Source organism: Lissotriton vulgaris, chromosome 7 (genome assembly GCF_964263255.1).
Source record: "Lissotriton vulgaris chromosome 7, aLisVul1.2, whole genome shotgun sequence".
NCBI lineage: Eukaryota > Metazoa > Chordata > Amphibia > Caudata > Salamandridae > Lissotriton > Lissotriton vulgaris.
In genome coordinates, this window is record NC_141695.1 from 471,404,757 (window position 1) to 471,420,152 (window position 15,396).

At 49.2% G+C, this 15,396-nt stretch overlaps 1 protein-coding gene across 2 annotated transcripts in view; it reads right to left on the reverse strand.

The window, feature by feature from the left end:
• The window catches only part of LOC147701894 (histo-blood group ABO system transferase-like), a 790,021-nt gene extending 786,990 nt beyond the window's left edge, over positions 1-3,031 (reverse strand). The window contains exon 1 of one of the 2 annotated variants that reach the window (XM_086930523.1): positions 2,901-3,031. The gene's annotated coding sequence lies outside the window, so the exon portion shown is untranslated. Of the gene's footprint in view, positions 1-868; positions 922-2,900 lie in introns of those variants that run through there. The other variant, XM_086930522.1, reaches the window with a different exon arrangement.
• Positions 3,032-15,396: the final 12,365 nt, after the last annotated feature.

The window sequence follows — 15,396 nt, forward strand, 5'->3', positions numbered from 1 at the left end:
GAGAGAGAGAGAGAGAGAGAGAGAGAGGGGTGTTCAAGGAGGTCGAGAGTGCGAGGCAGGTAGAGAGAACCTACAGACAAGTGTTCAAGGAGGTCGAGAGTGCAGAGGCAGGCAGAGAGACAGAGAGAACCTACAGACAGGTGTTCAAGGAGGTCGAGAGTGCAGAGGCAGGTAGAGAGAGAGAGAACCTACAGACAGGTGTTCAAGGAGGTCGAGAGTGCAGAGGCAGGCAGAGAGACAGAGAGAACCTACAGACAGGTGTTCAAGGAGGGTGAAAGTGCAGAGGCAGGTAGAGAGAGAGAGAACCTACAGACAGGTGTTCAAGGAGGTCGAGAGTGCAGAGGCAGGCAGAGAGACAGAGAGAACCTACAGACAGGTGTTCAAGGAGGGCGAGAGTGCAGAGGCAGGCAGAGAGACAGAGAGAACCTACAGACAGGTGTTCAAGGAGGTCGAGAGTGCAGAGGCAGGTAGAGGTAGAGAGAGAGAGAGAGAAAACCTACAGACAGGGGTTCAAGGAGGGCGAGAGTGCAGAGGCAGGAAGAGAGAGAGAGAGAGAGAGAACCTACAGACATGTTCAAAGAGAGCAAGACTGCAGAGATAATTGAATGGAAGAAAAGAGGGCGCTGCAGAGATGGTGCGAAGCGCGAGGCTGCACATGGTATTAGTGCAGGTGGAAATAAACCGCTGTATTTAGTTGCCCGCGGGGAGAGGCTCAATGGGCAGGTGCAAAAGAGAAGCACGATGAAGAGGCTGGGAAGATTACTGTGGGGAGTTAAGAAAGGCAGCAGGTACAGGGTGAGGAGAGAATAGAGAAGGGAAGTGTGAGAAACCAACTCTATAAATGTGTGTGAGGACACAGAGAGCCTACCTTGACAGGTGTAGGAACGAACGAGGCAGCACATACACATCACAGTTACGGCTCGAGGAGAAAGGCTACAGCAACCAGTCGTGCAACGGGAGGAGCTTATGTCCCCCTCCCCCGACCGAAGCAGGTTTTGTGCGATTGGCTGACGTCTGACTGCCCTGTCCCATCCCAGGTGTGTAACCGTGTGTTACAGGCCCCTCTCCGCTCGCAGGACTGTGTTCAGCCGTTGAAGTCTCCCATTGCGTGTTGCCATGCAAATCCCCCTGAGGTGCACCGACGTTCGACCACCATCAGCAGCACTGCGGGTTAACTCTCTGCCAGGGTGCGATTTCCACCCCTATAGAAGAAACGCAGTGAAGGGGCCCGTGATTCAGTGACTAACACACTGTGGTCTGGAAGTGAACACCTGGGACGGATTTTGCCTTCCCAAAAAAATTAAAGACATACTATTACGAATTTGGAGCATCATTTTTTGCTGTGACTGTGATTTGTTTTATTTCTTTACTTCACTTTCACTGCATCATTTAAATGTGACCTCGTGGAAAAGAAAGGCTGCTCTATGATGATTGCGCAATGAAATGCGTGTTCTACTTTTAGTTTGTAATGCGCCGGTGCCGCACTTCTGCCTTATCTAAGCGCTGTAAATATCAGGTTTTAATACTACCTAGTGTAATGGCACCCTCAGAAGGAGGGAAGGCGGGGGAGGGGGGACGGGGGGGGGGGGCTTCTTGCTGCCCTTCAAACATGTGACCAGCACATAAGCGCATGTTGTAACAGCTAAAGTTTAATTTGCTGTGCTAATAATCATTGTACTTAACGCCATGACATGCTATGAATATATGTATGTATGTGTTCCACTATTGCTAACCCTGAAGGCATCCACCTGCAAGCTGCAGTAAAGGGTTGACTCCTCAGCCTTTCATCCTTCTGAGAATAATAAAATGTGCATCACTCAGTTGACTAAGGGCCTTATTAGATCCTACCTGACTGACGCTGATTCACAAAGGGCAGGAAGTCATGACTGCCGGCCCTATTGCGCGATCTCTGCCTGTCACCGATTACTGTGTGTGAAACCACAGCTGCCGCAACGGTTCCATTGACAGCACTGAAGGTGCGTCATGTTTATTTAAAGCGCCGCCTCGGCAAACTTTTTTGTTCAGAAACAAAAAACTAGCCACTCGGGAGTTTCTTTTCTCTAAATCAAAAAAGATATGTCCACAACGCGCATGGAGTTTGTTCATTGCACAATTAGGAAATTCAGCATTTTCTCTGTCCGTGTCCACCATCACTTTATGGCCAGGTGTGTGGAGAGACACTCCACGGATATGTGAACAGGACTAGTGTGAGAAGAACGAAAGTTTTAAAACAAAACAGTGTGTGAGGCGAAGACAGCAGGCAAGTGGAAGGAAGAAGAGTGTCTCCAGGGGGTGTGAGTGTGAGAGACGGCAGATGGCAGTATCGAGAAATAAACCCCTCTAGTCTTGGTACGTCCCAGGAGAATGTGTATGGATGTATGTGAAGGGTACCCTGGGCACCGATTCGCTTCCTCTTTCACTAAATACCGCCCCCGCCACTGAAAACAAGTATTTCAGACGATAAAAAGCAAAAATCACAGACTGTTCAGGGTGGAAAGGATCAAACATGTGTAAATGTGAAATGTTCACAATTATGTTTGTGACACTCAAGAGGAATTAAGGCAAACCCATCATTTGAACAGTGCCTTCAATCAGTCAGGATTAATAAAGCGCGGATAATCACCCGATAGGGTATCTAGACGCTTGCAGGTGCCAGAGGTTTAAAAGGAAATACAGACACGCGGGTACTCACTACCTCCAAATATACGTTTGTTACCGAGCAGTACCGGTGCCCTCCAGTACATTTTAGACCAGTGCGGAGAAGTGCAGGCAGTTTCTATTCAACACAGTACCTGCCTAAACCACTATATTTCAATGAGAAGTTCAGAGTATGGTATCATTTCCTTATCAAGACTGAGGGTGGAACCTTCACAGTGCCGAAATATAATTAAATATGGTACCTCCAGCAGGGAGTGGCGAGCTGGGAAATGTTTTTGGCGGTTCTCTGCACCTACGCGTCGCCCTCTCCCCGCACCGCACTGCCACCTCTCTGTGCCCTGTAACCGTCCGCTAGCCTCTCCTTCACTGTTCCTGGGCTGTTTTGTGCAGACTCCGGTGCTTGTTTGCTGTCAGACCCAGCCCTGCCTTTCATTGACGCTATTGGGGCGGCGTCTGTTAATAATTGCCTCTTTTCTAAATGAATACCTCGTCAAGTTGAAATACTGCAAAACGGTATAAAATTGAAAATTCTTTCTGGATCCCAAATATTTTCGTTGTTGGTCTCAAGAGAATCATTCAAAGGTGATTCTTGTAAACATGAGTTTTCACCCAAGAACATTTAGGAACAAGCATTGGCTTAGCCAATAGGTCTTGCTTTTGGGACCTTATAAATATTTAGTTATGCAGCACAATGTCCTTGGTGCAACAACATCAACTGTTGCATGGCTAAACACTTATAAGGTCCAAAAGCGAGACCTTTTGGCTATGCCAATGCTTGTCTGTTTCTCTCTGCACGCAGCTGTGTTGCTCTACTTTTCTGGTTGGGCAGTGTGCACGTTTCTGACCATCTTTAGAGCCCTAGCAAGAGGCAGATGCAGGAGAATTGGTTACAAATATCACCCAGGCACATTACCTCCTGTATATATCCTATTGCTGCTTGCATAAAGGAACCCTTAGTTGAGACGTCTGTGTTTCGTTTTGTAGGAGAGTAGGGTCTGCTATCCTATGGTCACCCCAATTTTTTGCTTTTTGCTTCACTGGTTTCTGACTTAATGTGGCTGTGGGCCTGCTAATCAGACCCACAGCCTGCTGTTCTCTCTCTAAATTACTGCCAATGCACTCTAGGTGCATTACGAATTGGAACTGGGTCACCTTGTGAGCCCCTGTATCAGTGCACCATAGGTGCCCAGGGCATAGGTATATCCAAGGCCTACCAGGGGCTGCAGCATGTATTGTGCCACCCCTGGCCTGGCCTCCACATTTGACACAACTGGCTGATCACTCAGCTGGGGTAAGTTGGTGTAATCACCTCTTACTTAGGTACAGTATGTCTGTGCCTAACCCTAAACTGGACACATATGTTCCTATCAGCCACTCCTATGGAAGGCCTCATCAATCCTGGAGGCAGAGTGCTTGGAAATATGTGAGATGGTGCTCTAGCATGAGCTGAGCCTGTCTGCAGCTGTCGGGAACCACTCCCTAAGCTGTTCCGGGATATTGCCATACCATATACTCTTAAGTGCATTATAATCCTCGCGGTTAAATGCTATCTTTGGTTTGGCTTTATCAAAACATGTCGAGTAAGGTGTCATACGAATTGGAATACTATCCCCTCGCCAATTCTGGCGACGGGGATAGCATTCCACCCTTCTAGAGGGACACGACATGTGTGTAGCCTTAAACCCCGGTTAAAGTTAAACAGAGCCTCAGCATCACAAAATGGATGCTGCCACCACAGACACGAGTCTGGACTCCTGCTGCTGACCGAAACTCGGCAGATGGTGGCCTGGACAAAGGGTTTCCTGCCTTGGGAGGTGCGAGCACCACCCCAGACAGGGTTTTGTGTATTGGGTAGGACAGGGCTGAATAGAATCAGACATGCCCGGGGCACACAAGGTGTCCCCGTGCATAGGCCAGTCCAAACCGGTCCTGGGACTTTCCAGACCCAGGCTTGGCGCGGAACTGGACAAAGGAAAGGGGGTGTAACCGCCCCCCTTCCTGGTTCCTCCCAGAGGAGGGACCTAGTAGGTGATCCACCCCTCAGATTGGGAATAAGAGTGGGAGCAGTGCCATTGCACAGCAGATCATCCTGAAATCAACTTTAAACAAGAAGAAGACTGGACTTCGACATTCTGCTGCACAGAAGACTGAAGAGAATCTCCCTTGTGGCCTAGGAGGGGCCACCCTGTGAACACAGGCATCACCCAGCACCTCGACGTCTGCTTTGCCGCCGCCTCCCGCCGGAGCCCGAGTGCAGAGCCTGACAAAACCCAGCTTCCTAGACTTCTCCCAGCCCGATCCACAGTCCCTGCAAAGAAGGGACCCGTGGAGGCACCGAGAGACGTGGGAGCAGACATCTTGAAAGACCCCCAAAACGCTGACTGCGCAGCACCCGAGGCACCCTTGACTCTGTGCTTTGGGGTTTAAGAAGCCTCACAACCGAGCAGCATTTGCACCAAAGATCAGCCCTCCAGCATCTCCACGATCTGCGTGGGGCCCTTTTGCTTTGTGCCACTCGACTCCCCATCCCGGCCGCTTGTCACGTGATCAGCGGCCATCTTGGCGACGAAACCTACAATTTACACTATGGGTCTGGTTGCTCCAGACCTGCCCTCGCTCCTGTAGAAAGGAGTACCTGCTTTGACCTTGCTGGTCCGAGTAATAAGCCTTTTTCACTTTCCCCGTGGCTTGCATTAGCCAAGGCTTGTTTGCTTCAATCGAGTTGCCGATACGGCCATCAGCTAGAACCTTTGAAGGACAGCTCGTGATCGACTCCTGGACGTCCTTGACCTCTTCGTGTCCACGTGGCTGCAGAGAGAAGCAACACCTCATCACCTGTTTGCACCCGACTTTGCCTGGTTCCAATCTGGTTCCACGGTGGTCACTGGTCAGTGACTTTGAACATTGTCCCCTCTGCTTTCAGGTCTTCACCGCTTCAGATCCACCCTTGGATCCACCGGACACTTCTCCTTCACATCGCCTGCAGCATCTTCAGCTTCAAGCGCCAAGAACCTGCGTGTCAAAACCCGACGCCACTTCGACCCTGTGCACCCACTTCCTGTGGGTGAGGTAACATTGCAACGCCGGTGTCCCTACACTGGTACACACCTCTAGGGTCTGTGTCTTAAGTTTTGTTCCTCTAGGTTCAGCGGAAGTGCCCTTAAACTAACTTTGTGTAACTTTTACGCACCATAGACTTTGCATTGGAAAGTGCGTGCACTTTGAACACTGCACCCGAGTCCAGCGGGCCTTTCCCGACTTAGTCACTGCTAGTCTCGAATAGCTCCAGCGATTCCCAAGGCCCTAGGCCTGTTCCCTTTCCTATTGGTATCTCTTATACCACTTTCTTAGTATATGGTTTAGGTGGCCCCTAGGGCTCATCCATATTGTGCAACTTTTGTGTATTTTAAACTGTCTTGTGATTTAACGCTTGTGCTTCTGTGCTCACAAAGAGTCCAGGGGATTTTATAGTTAATAAATCAATATATATTTTCAATATATATCTGTGTGGTGTCCCTTTCATTTGGTATTCAAGGGGGTTGTGTATGGTATAACAGCTGGCTTCACATGCCTTTCAGAGTTTAGCCTAAGACTGCTTTGTCCACGTTACCACTAGGATAACTGGTCTATAAGGTTGAATTACAACCATCATCATAAGGGTTGCTTGGCATGGTACAAAGTGATCACTAAGAATTAGTGAGCATTATATACCAGGCCAACTTCTCACATTGGTGGCAGCGGTGGGATCTGAGCTTGCTGTTGTTTTACCATTACAATCTTTGAGATTATCATTTGAAAGATCATACAGGTACCTGCTAGGTACATATAAAACAAGACTAGTATACTTAAGTTCTACTGAACTTAGTTGTTGTAGAGCAAAGGGAGTAGCACACCCTAGCTACAACTACTAGATAGGTTTAGTAGGTAAACACCAGTGTAGGTAGATTGCAACACATCCACCCACACTAGAGCAATGTCTGGAGCAGAGGGGTCCAGTGGACTTACTCCTGTTGAGAGTGACCCTCCAAGGGCACCATCCAAATTTGCTATTTTTTCCTTTAAGGAATTAAGACAGCTTTGTGTCTTGAGGGGTCTGAAGACAGGGCCTTCCCCTACTACAGACCACCTAAGAGAGCTTTTAGACCAGTCTGAGACTCTAAACCCCTCTAAAGCAAACCCCACAGGGAATGCTGAAGGAGGCCATCCTTCAGAGGATGACACTGTAGACACCCCTGCCCCTATCATCCTGGTAGATGAGGTAGCCTCCACCACTGGAGCTCCTCAGGTAGATGAAGAGGAAGAGGAAGAGGAAGAGGAAGAGGAGGAGGTGGAAAGCAGTGAGTCAGATGATGACAGAAATAGTCAGGTGCTGGTCAGTAGACTGAACCAGGCTAACTTAAGCTTACATGGGAATGAATCAGGTAACAACCCATTCAGACCCCCAGGTGGACTTAACCAGAGGCCTAGGAGGAGAAGGACTCACTCAGGTGACTCTGACAACTCCCATGCTTCTAGAGGCTCTCATGGTCACTCTAGAAAGGAGATGACTAGCCCTCAGAGAAGGGAACATGAGGCCAAGATGAGAGAGGCTGAGCTTAGGATCCAGAGACAAGAATTAGAAGTTGCCCTGGCCCAAGAGAAACTTGCTAGAGCAAGACAGCCTAGAGAGAGTGGGGTAATAGAACCCACTGGTGGCAGCAATATCCACAAGGATAAAGACAGGTCTTTTGATAACAGAAACCTGAGTAAGATTGTGCCCCCCTACAAAGCTGGGGATGATATCCATAAATGGATTACTGCAATGGAGAGAGCCTGCAGAGTACAGCAGATCCCTCCGGAGCAGTGAGCAGCAATCTTGTGGCTCTCCTTTGAAGGTAGAGGCAGAGACAGACTCCTCACAGTTAGTGATGGGGATTCTAGAAACTACCTAGTCCTGAAGAGTGCTCTGATTGATGGGTTAGGCTTAACCACTGAACAGTACAGGTTAATGTTCAGAGATGCCCAGAAGACACAGACTCAGGACTGGTCTGAATTTGTTGAGTGTGCCACTAAGGCTCTGGAGGGATGGTTGCTGGGAAGCAAGGTTACAGACTATGAAGGATTGTATAATTTGCTGATGAGAGAACAAATTTTAAATAATTGTCAGAACCAGCAGTTGCATCAACATTTGGTTGACTCAGATTTGACCTCTCCCCAAGAATTGGGAAAGAGGGCAGAATAATGGGTAAGAACCAGAGTTAAGCAAAAGAACCAGAACCAGAACCAGGGTGGTGACCAGAAGAAAACAGACCAGAAGGGTGGGGAGCAGAAATCTAAAGACCAGAAGTCTTCAACAGGGCCCCAAACTGAGACAGAGGGTGGGTCCCAAACTTCCAAGAAGAAGAAGAAAGAAGGTCAGAAGAAACCCTGGTGTAAAACTTGTAAGAACACCTCTCACTGGACAAGTGAGTGTAAAAAGGGTGGAGCCCCCAGCACTGCAGCCCCTAAGGCACCTGCACCCACTAGTACAGTTAGCAGTGCTGGTCCTCAGACCAAGGGATTAGTGGGTATCACTTTGGGAACTGAAGGAGATTCTGACCTAGTCAGAACCCTTACACAGGCTGTTCTGATTTGTGAAGGGGACATAGATTTGACCCCTGACATAAGTCCCAGTAATCTGGGCAAATACAGACAGACGCCTTTGATCAACAATAAAGTGGCTCAAGCTTACAGGGACACATGTGCCAGTGTCACAATGGTGACACCTAACTTTGTGGACCCTGGACAATACATGCCAGGCGATGATTACCTGGTGACCAATGCCAGCAATGTCACTACTACACATAGTGTGGCACTTGTTAACTTTTCCTGGGGAGGGGTAACTGGCCTAAAGAAAGTTGTGGTTAGTGCTGATCTCCCAGTAGAATGTTTGTTGGGCAATGACCTGGAGAACTCTCTATGGTCAGAAGTTGAGTACAGGACTCATGCAGAGATGTTAGGGATATCATCACATGTCCTTGCTGTGACCAGGTCACAGGCCAAAAAGTGCCTCTCTGAACCTCAGGTCTTGGATCCTGGAACAATGGACCAAGCACCTTCCAAGAAGAAGAACAGGAGGGTTAAGGCTGCGCCTTCCCAACTGCCTACAAGTGAGGATCAGGCTTCACAGGAAACTGATCTTGAGACCCCTGAAGGAACTGTCTCTGAAGAACTTGAACCTGATCAGGTTGAGTTTCTGGGGACAGGGGGACCTTCTAGGGCAGACTTGGGGCAGGCTCAGTTAACCTGTCCTTCTCTTGAACCCCTCAGACAGCAGGCTGCTGCTGAGGCTGCTGGGAATGCTGAAGGTGCCCATAAAGTTTATTGGGATGAAGGACTCCTTTACACAGAGGGTAGAGACCCCAAGCCTGGTGCAACCAGGAGGTTGGTTATACCTCTGCAATTTAGGGGTTTCCTTCTCACCTTAGCCCATGATATTCCTCTAGCAGGACACTTAGGCCAGAACAAGACCTGGGACAGGCTTGTCCCTCACTTTCACTGGCCTCACATGTCTGAAGACACCAAGGAGTTTTGTCGCTCCTGTGAAACCTGCCAAGCCAGTGGTAAAGCAGGTGGAACAACAAAGGCCCCCCTGATACCACTACCTGTGGTGGGGGTTCCCTTTGAAAGAGTGGGGATTGATATTGTTGGTCCAATGGATCCCCCTACAGCATCTGGGCACAGATTCATACTGGTGGTAGTGGATCATGCCACCAGGTACCCAGAGGCAATTCCACTTAGGACCACAACAGCTCCTGTTGTGGCCAGGGCCTTACTTGGAGTTTTCTCCAGAGTGGGGTTTCCTAAGGAGGTAATATCTGATAGAGATGCCAACTTCATGTCAGGATATTTGACAGCTATGTGGAAGGAACGTGGTGTTAACTACAAGTTCACCACTCCTTATCACCCACAATGCAATGGGCTTGTTGAGAGATTCAACAAGACCCTAAAGGGCATGATTAAAGGATTACCTGAAAAGCTCAGGCGAAGATGGGACATCCTACTGCCCTGCCTTTTGTTCGCTTACAGAGAGGTCCCTCAAAAGGGGGTTGGCTTCAGCCCCTTTGAATTGTTGTTTGGGCACCCTGTAAGAGGACCCCTGTGTCTAGTGAAGGAAGGATGGGAGTTACCTCTCAAAAAGCCTAAGCAAGACATAGTGGACTATGTACTTGGTCTCCGCTCCAGGATGGCAGAGTACATGGAAAAGGCATCCAAAAACCTTGAGGCTAGCCAAGAATTACAGAAAGCTTGGCATGACCAAAAGGCTGTCCTTGTTGAATTTCAGCCTGGACAGAAGGTATGGGTGTTGGAGCCAGTGGCCCCAGCAGCACTCCAAGACAAGTGGTCTGGACCCCATACAATTCTGGAGAAAAAGAGAGAGGTTACCTACTTGGTGGACCTAGGAACTCCCAGGAGCCCCCACAGGGTGCTCCATGTGAACAGATTAAAGGCATATGTCAGCAGGGCAGACATGGGCTTGCTCATGGCTACAGATGAGGGACAGGAGGAAGAGAGTGACCCTCTCCCAGACCTGCTCACTCAGAACCCTGAGGATGGCTCAGTTGATGGTGTGGCCTTAGGTGGCAGCCTCACTGAACATCAGCAACATGACTGCAGACAAGTTCTACAGGCATACAGGCATATGTTCTCCTTGACACCCAGTCAGACTAACTGGTGTACACATGTGGTGGACACTGGTGACAGTCTTCCTGTAAAGAGCAAGATTTACAGGCAACCTGACCACGTCAGGGACTGTATAAAGGCTGAGGTGCAAAAGATGCTGGAATTAGGTGTCATTGAGCCTTCAGAGAGCCCCTGGGCTAGCCCAGTGGTTCTGGTCCCCAAACCTCACACCAAAGATGGCAAGAGAGAGATGAGGTTTTGTGTGGATTACAGAGGACTCAATGCTGTCACCAGGACAGATGCACACCCTATTCCAAGGGCAGATGAGCTCATTGACAAGTTGGCTTCTGGCAAATATTTGAGCACATTTGACTTGACAGCTGGCTACTGGCAAATCAGGTTAGCTGAGGAGTCTAAAGCCAAAACAGCATTTTCTACCCCTAGTGGGCATTATCAGTTTATGGTAATGCCCTTTGGTTTGAAGAATGCACCTGCCACCTTCCAAAGGTTGGTGAATCAAGTCCTTACTGGGTTGGATGACTTTTGTGCAGCTTATCTGGATGATATTGCTGTCTTTAGCTCCACCTAGGAGGATCACCTGGTCCACCTGAAGGAAGTGCTGGAGGCTCTGCAGAAGGCAGGCCTCACTATCAAGGCAACCAAGTGCCAGATAGGGCAGAGTAAGGTTGTATACCTGGGCCACCTTGTAGGTGGAGACCAAGTTCAACCTCTGGAGAGTAAGATCCAGACCATCAAGGACTGGTCCCCTCCAACCACCCAGACTCAGGTCAGAGCTTTCTTGGGCCTGACTGGGTACTACAGGAAGTTTGTTAAGAACTATGGGTCCATTGTGACTCCTCTTAATGATCTGACATCCAAGAAGATGCCCAAAAAGGTTCAGTGGACAGAAATCTGTCAAAAGGCATTTGATGACCTGAAGAAGGCCATGTGCTCTGCACCTATCCTGAAGAGTCCTGACTACTCAAGAGAGTTCATTGTCCAAACAGATGCTTCTGAGTTGGGAGTGGGAGCAGTGCTTTCACAGCTTAATGTAGATGGCCAGGACCAGCCCATTGCTTTCATTAGCAGAAGGCTGACCCCCAGAGAGAAACGTTGGTCAGCTATAGAGAGGGAGGCCTTTGCTGTGGTGTGGGCCCTGAAGAAGTTGAGACCATACTTGTTTGGCACTCACTTCAAGATTCAGACCGACCATAAGCCCCTCCTGTGGCTTAATCAGATGAAGGGTGAAAACCCCAAACTACTCTGGTGGTCCATTTCCCTACAGGGGATGGACTTTACAGTGCAGCACCGCCCAGGGACTGACCATGGCAACGCAGATGGTCTCTCCAGGTACTTCCACTTAGAACATGAAGACACAACTGGTCAAGGTTAGTCTAATGTCCCTGCGTTTGGGGGGGGGGTTATGTAGGAGAGTAGGGTCTGCTATCCTATGGTCACCCCAAATTTTTGCTTTTTGCTTCACTGGTTTCTGACTTAATGTGGCTGTGGGCCTGCTAATCAGACCCACAGCCTGCTGTTCTCTCTCTAAATTACTGCCAATGCACTCTAGGTGCATTACGAATTGGAACTGGGTCACCTTGTGAGCCCCTGTATCAGTGCACCATAGGTGCCCAGGGCATAGGTATATCCAAGGCCTACCAGGGGCTGCAGCATGTATTGTGCCACCCCTGGCCTGGCCTCCACATTTGACACAACTGGCTGATCACTCAGCTGGGGTAAGTTGGTGTAATTACCTCTTACTTAGGTACAGTATGTCTGTGCCTAACCCTAAACTGGACACATATGTTCCTATCAGCCACTCCTATGGAAGGCCTCATCAATCCTGGAGGCAGAGTGCTTGGAAATATGTGAGATGGTGCTCTAGCATGAGCTGAGCCTGTCTGCAGCTGTCGGGAACCACTCCCTAAGCTGTTCCGGGATATTGCCATACCATATACTCTTAAGTGCATTATAATCCTCGCGGTTAAATGCTATCTTTGGTTTGGCTTTATCAAAACATGTCGAGTAAGGTGTCATACGAATTGGAATACTATCCCCTCGCCAATTCTGGCGACGGGGATAGCATTCCACCCTTCTAGAGGGACACGACATGTGTGTAGCCTTAAACCCCGGTTAAAGTTAAACAGAGCCTCAGCATCACAAAATGGATGCTGCCACCACAGACACGAGTCTGGCCTCCTGCTGCTGACCGAAACTCGGCAGATGGTGGCCTGGACAAAGGGTTTCCTGCCTTGGGCGGTGCGAGCACCACCCCAGACAGGGTTTTGTGTATTGGGTAGGACAGGGCTGAATAGAATCAGACATGCCCGGGGCACACAAGGTGTCCCCGTGCATAGGCCAGTCCAAACCGGTCCTGGGACTTTCCAGACCCAGGCTTGGCGCGGAACTGGACAAAGGAAAGGGGGTGTAACCGCCCCCCTTCCTGGTTCCTCCCAGAGGAGGGACCTAGTAGGTGATCCACCCCTCAGATTGGGAATAAGAGTGGGAGCAGTGCCATTGCACAGCAGATCATCCTGAAATCAACTTTAAACAAGAAGAAGACTGGACTTCGACATTCTGCTGCACAGAAGACTGAAGAGAATCTCCCTTGTGGCCTAGGAGGGGCCACCCTGTGAACACAGGCATCACCCAGCACCTCGACGTCTGCTTTGCCGCCGCCTCCCGCCAGAGCCCGAGTGCAGAGCCTGACAAGACCCAGCTTCCTAGACTTCTCCCAGCCCGATCCACAGTCCCTGCAAAGAAGGGACCCGTGGAGGCACCGAGAGACGTGGGAGCGGACATCTTGAAAGACCCCCAAAACGCTGACTGCGCAGCACCCGAGGCACCCTCGACTCTGTGCTTTGGGGTTTAAGAAGCCCCACAACCGAGCAGCATTTGCACAAAAGATCAGCCCTCCAGCATCTCCACGATCTGCGTGGGGCCCTTTTGCTTTGTGCCACTTGACTCGCCATCCCGGCCGCTTGTCACGTGATCAGCGGCCATCTTGGCGACGAAACTTATGATTTACACTATGGGTCTGGTTGCTCCAGACCTGCCCTCGCTCCTGTAGAAAGGAGTACCTGCTCTGACCTTGCTGGTCCGAGTAATAAGCCTTTTTCACTTTCCCCGTGGCTTGCATTAGCCAAGGCTTGTTTGCTTCAATCGAGTTGCCGACACCGCCATCAGCTAGAGCTTTTGAGGGCAGCTCGTGATCGACTCCTGGACGTCCTTGACCTCTTCGTGTCTACGTGGCTGCAGAGAGAAGCAACACCTCATCACCTGTTTGCACCCGACTTTGCCTGGTTCCAATCTGGTTCCACGGTGGTCACTGGTCAGTGACTTTGAACATTGTCCCCTCTGCTTTCAGTTCTTCACCGCTTCAGATCCACCCTTGGATCCACCGGACACTTCTCCTTCACATCGCCTGCAGCATCTTCAGCTTCAAGCGCCAAGAACCTGCGTGTCAAAACCCGACGCCACTTCGACCCTGTGCACCCACTTCCTGTGGGTGAGGTAACATTGCAACGCCAGTGTCCCTACACTGGTACACACCTCTAGGGTCTGTGTCTTAAGTTTTGTTCCTCTAGGCTCAGCGGAAGTGCCCTTAAACTAACTTTGTGTAACTTTTACGCACCATAGACTTTGCATTGGAAAGTGCGTGCACTTTGAACACTGCACCCGAGTCCAGCGGGCCTTTCCCGACTTAGTCACTGCTAGTCTCGAATAGCTCCAGCGATTCCCAAGGCCCTAGGCCTGTTCCCTTTCCTATTGGTATCTCTTATACCACTTTCTTAGTATATGGTTTAGGTGGCCCCTAGGGCTCATCCATATTGTGCAACTTTTGTGTATTTTAAACTGTCTTGTGATTTAACGCTTGTGCTTCTGTGCTCACAAAGAGTCCAGGGGATTTTATAGTTAATAAATCAATATATATTTTCAATATATATCTGTGTGGTGTCCCTTTCATTTGGTATTCAAGGGGGTTGTGTATGGTATAACAGCTGGCTTCACATGCCTTTCAGAGTTTAGCCTAAGACTGCTTTGTCCACGTTACCACTAGGATAACTGGTCTATAAGGTTGAATTACAACCATCATCATAAGGGTTGCTTGGCATGGTACAAAGTGATCACTAAGAATTAGTGAGCATTATATACCAGGCCAACTTCTCACACGTTTCATTACTACTGGCAGGATAACCCCAGGGTGGAAACAGACGATGAAGTAAAAAGTTCGCTAAAGGTACCTAGATCCTGGTATGAGCTCATCCATCAAACGAGCAAAACAAGTTATTGAAAGTTTATTATGGGCGCCTTTCGTATATCTGCAGTTAAAATATTTCCACTATAGGCAGTAACGCGCTTGTGGCTGGATATTCTGTAGGATCAGAATAGCCTGCAGAGGAAACGCTAGTGCGTATATAAAGGACATATGGCGGTATGAGAACCTTGTCACCAACAACGAAAGGTCAGATTCCTATAGAAGCGCATCAACTCCTCACACCATGCGCTATGTGATGGGTATTTCTGAACTGCGCAGTTCCATGCGGGGCTCACTGGATACCTTGATGATAGATTTTGGCCCTCTTGAGGTACAACAATAAAGCAATTTCACAGGCCTGTTTGTCTTTTAGCGCTTTAGCTGTCTACACGTACATACTGCCCATGTGCTTTTGTACCAAAATGTAATACGATTTAAGAATCTACATACCTACAAGCAGGTAGACGAAGAAACTAGATGGTTTTTGGGGGACGTATGGCCTTGCTGGAGGTGAATGAGTCGATGTGGTTCGTTATTCTGCTTATACCGGGGTGCCAAAGGCTTCCCCTTCAGTCCATCTACTAATATTTTATGGACCAGTCGTTATGCATCTTTACAATGTCCTGAAATATCCAATAAACAAGGAAACTGGGGGGTAAGGAGGGAGAGTGCAGGGTGTGGTGTTGTTAAAGTTTTAATGTGTCAACGAATATGTGGCTTGATCCGCTATGTCCTGTATCTCCGCTCGCAGGGCTGTGTTCAGCCGTTGAAGTCTCCCATTGCGTGTTGCCTTGCATCAAATCCCCCTGAGGTGCATCGACGTTCGACCTACATCAGCA